The sequence below is a fragment of the Canis lupus genome, chromosome 9, assembly GCF_011100685.1.
Source record: "Canis lupus familiaris isolate Mischka breed German Shepherd chromosome 9, alternate assembly UU_Cfam_GSD_1.0, whole genome shotgun sequence".
Taxonomy (NCBI): Eukaryota; Metazoa; Chordata; class Mammalia; order Carnivora; family Canidae; genus Canis; species Canis lupus.
In genome coordinates, this window is record NC_049230.1 from 19,438,242 (window position 1) to 19,441,932 (window position 3,691).

The 3,691-nt window shown below is 44.2% G+C and overlaps 1 pseudogene; it reads right to left on the reverse strand.

Annotated features, from left to right (window-relative positions):
* Window positions 1-459: 459 nt before the first annotated feature.
* Window positions 460-1,211, reverse strand: LOC100682571 (annotated as a pseudogene).
* Between the last annotated feature and the right edge of the window lie 2,480 nt (window positions 1,212-3,691).

Sequence of the window (3,691 nt, forward strand, 5' to 3'; positions counted from 1 at the left end):
CTCTCTCTCTCTGTGTCTCTCATGAGTAAATAAATAAAATCTTTTAAAAAATCACATTTACAGATGAGGAACACTTCTAGGCCCAAACAGGTTAGCGGTGAAGCGACTACTGCTGGGAGAAATGCACGCCCCCATGCACTTTAAGCCTAAGAGCAAAGACTTCATGTCAGAGAACACCGTGCACATCACCTGTAGGCTCAAGAACTGGAAGCAGAGGACTGGAGGAAGAGTGGAGACTTGGTGAAGCTCCTGTGACCACCATCTGATACCCTCGCCTTCACACTACAGAAGCTGACAAAAGTTGTGCTACTTTTAGATAAGCTAAGAAGGAGCTTTCCTGATTATATGAAGTGGAACTTTCTATTGTTAACAATTAGGATAAGGGCATTAGCTACACAGAGTATCCACTGACAAATACAGATTATGAGAACAGGCAAGAGGAAGCCACACAGGTATCTTGTTTCTTCAAATATCAGAAACTTCCACGCCACAGCAGGAGAGCAGTGGATGAACTCTACCTCTCCCAAAGGTTTAGTCCAAAAACTTCCTGTTGGCATTTGCACCAAATAAGGCTTCCCGTACTTCTGGCATCATCTGCTGGGCTATGAGGTCCAGCTGGCTTTCTAGAATATTGGAAACCTTTATTTTACAATCCCCATTATAAATCTCCACTCCACCAGCTATTTCCTCAGGCAGGTAGCATTCCTGATCAATTTGCTCATCAACATCTTTTTTGGTGACAATTTTGTACATAGGAATCGCTTTTTACTGCAGCCTTCACCAGAGGGAAATCCTGTTTCCTGCAACGAACAATCATTCGGGGCTTCAACAACTGGTACAAACCCTGGAGGACCAGTCCATCCAGCAGCACTTGGTACCTGGTTGTATCTTTTACCATTTTGCTGAGTCTCTGTTTTGCTTCATTTAGTAGGTCTGTAATAAGGTCATATCTTGCTCTGAGGACTTTGAACCTTGCTTGATTCATCAAATTAAACATCTGAATTTTCTTCTGCTGCTCAATCTGCTTTTCTTTCTTCTCACAGTATTCCATAATCTTCAGTCTTTGGGTTTGCACAAGACGACCTTTCTCAATGTTGAACTCTTCCTCTGCTTTCGCATCTATTTCCTTTGCTTTATCGTTGGCTTCTTGTTCAATAAAAGCCATCATATGCTTAATCTGCTTCTGCATGTCCAGCATCGCTGAGGGCCATGGCGAAAGCTGTGCTAGGCCAGAAGGCCACTGGCTCGAGCTTAGCCTGGAAGGTGATGGCAGAAAGCAGGAAAAGCTGTTCCTATGGTCTTATACTTTTGAGTTTAGTTTGCCCTTTGTATCAGTGTTGTATTAAATTTCAATAAGTAAAAGGGGAAAAAAAAGAATGTCCACAAAATTTTCAGCCACTTGTATCAAAAGTCTTAAAAATGTGGGGCAGCCCCGGTGGCGCAGTGGTTTGGCGCCTCCTGCAGCCTGGGGTGTGATCCTGGAGACCCGGGATCAGGGATCAAGTCCCACATCAGGCTCTCTGCATGGAGCCTGCTTCTCCTTCTCCTGTGTCTCTGCCTTTCTCTCTGTGTGTCTATGAATAAAAAAATTTAAAAAAATAAAAAGTCTTAAAAATGTTTGTGGGTCAGCCAAGTTTTTTTTTTTAAGATTTTATTTATGTATTTATTTATTCATGAGAGACACACAGAGAGAGGAAGAGACATAGGCAAAGGGACAAGCAGGCTCCCCACAGGGAGCCTGATGTGGGACTCAATCCCAGGACCCTGGGATTATGACCTGGGCCAAAGGCAGACTGTAAACCACTGAGCCATACAGGCACCCCTCAGCCAGGTTCTTAGCCAGTTTAAGGATTTGAGGGAGCAGTCTCCCCCACCCCCAGGAGGCCAGAGACCAAGCTGCCTGGGGGCAAGGCTCCAGGCAAAAGCCCACTGCAGACATCAGATCACACTGCAGGCTGGGTCTAGGACCCAGAAGCCTGGACTCCTGAAAGGTGTTGGCCCTCACTTGCCCCTTCCAGCTCCCCACAGAGCAGACTTTACCAGGTGCCTCCCCTTTCTCTGGCTCCCCTCTGAATCACTCTTACTGGAGCATCTCACCAGCAGAATGCAGATCACAGGCTTGACCCTTAGCTTCGAGGAACTTCAATAAAGTGAGTTTGGGTTTCTAGGAGGGGGAGATGGAGCTCACATGGTGGGAAATTTATCAAAATACAAGGAAGGGTAGTCAAAAGGTGTTGAGCAGTCCAGAAGTATAAAAAACATTCTATAGTATCATAGCCTTTGCCTCTGTAACTTCACTTCTAAGAATTGCCCCAGTGACATCATCAGAGATAGGGAGCAAAGGGGATTCAAGGATGTTCCCTGGAGTGTTCCCTATAATAGGGAAGACAAGAGAAGAGGCAAGCGAATATGCATGATGGAATGTTATGCAATTAAAAATCATATTATAGAAGAATTTTTTTTAATGAGTGCAAACGGCATGGGGTAAACGTTTCCTGTACCCAGAATTCCTTTGTTAAAATGCAGATTGTGATGCAGTAGGATTGGGGCAAGTCCTGAGATTCTGCATTTTCAATGAGCTTCCACGTGATTCCTCTGCTGCTTGCTGGGACCAAGGGCAAAATCATGGAGAGGTAATCCCAGGTAGGTTCTAGGGTGTGTGTCTGTGTGCATGGAAAAAAAGACATGGAAAATACCCCAAAAATGTTACATCGATTATCTCTAGGCCATGAAATTATGGGTGCTTTGTTTTCTTCTTTGTATGCACATATTTTTTTTAGTTTCTCTGATGACCATTATAACACAAAGATTAAATAAAAAATGCAAAAAGGCTGCTGCTTCTGTGAGTGCAATTAAACTTTTTGTCTAGTATCTCTCTCAAAATTTTTTCTCATCAAACTCGATAAGAAAAAACAGTTCGTGGAAAGAAACAGCTGTAAGCCATTAAGGCCTAACACCATCAGTAAATCAAAGACACCACGATGGGGCTCTTGGGATCAATGACAGACCTGGATGGGCTATTTGGACCAGCTGAGTTATCAAGAAATGAGTGATGCCAGAAACAATGAAATACCGCATGGAAATGAATTTATAGCACCTTTTGTGTTTGTGGTTGGAATGACCGCGGATGTGGTGAAGTTGGAATGTGTATCAGCAGCCACAAAATAGATTTAGGTTTGTGTCTTGCAAAATTCATCTGAATTTCGTGGCTCCACTCACTAGGCCCAGAGATTAAGTCATCTCCTCCGGTAGGGTTTCAGTGAAGGCTGAATCAGATCCAGAGAGGGGGAGCATGCAGCGCAACGGCCAGCTTGCAGAGGATATTCAAGAAATACCGAAATACAATTTCCCAGTGCTTAGCTGTCGCTGGAAAGAAGCAGGCTGGAGAGCACAGGAAACTTAAAAAAAGGGGCTCCAGGTTTCCTAAATACCGAAGGGGAAGCTGTACCCTGAGTTCTGTGGCTACATCCCTTGTGTTTTAAAGAGAAGGCTTGGGCTGGGTCTGCATCCCAGACTCTTAATGAGCTTTGATGTCTGCAGAACATGAACCAAGAGGAACCAACTGCTCTTCTGCTCCTACAAGTGAGAATTTTCTACAGCTTCTTGGCTGGCCTACCTGGAGTGATTCCAACCCTACCAATATAAGCTGACTGCTTTGTAGCTGCTCTTTATTTTTTGAAAGGAAGCATTG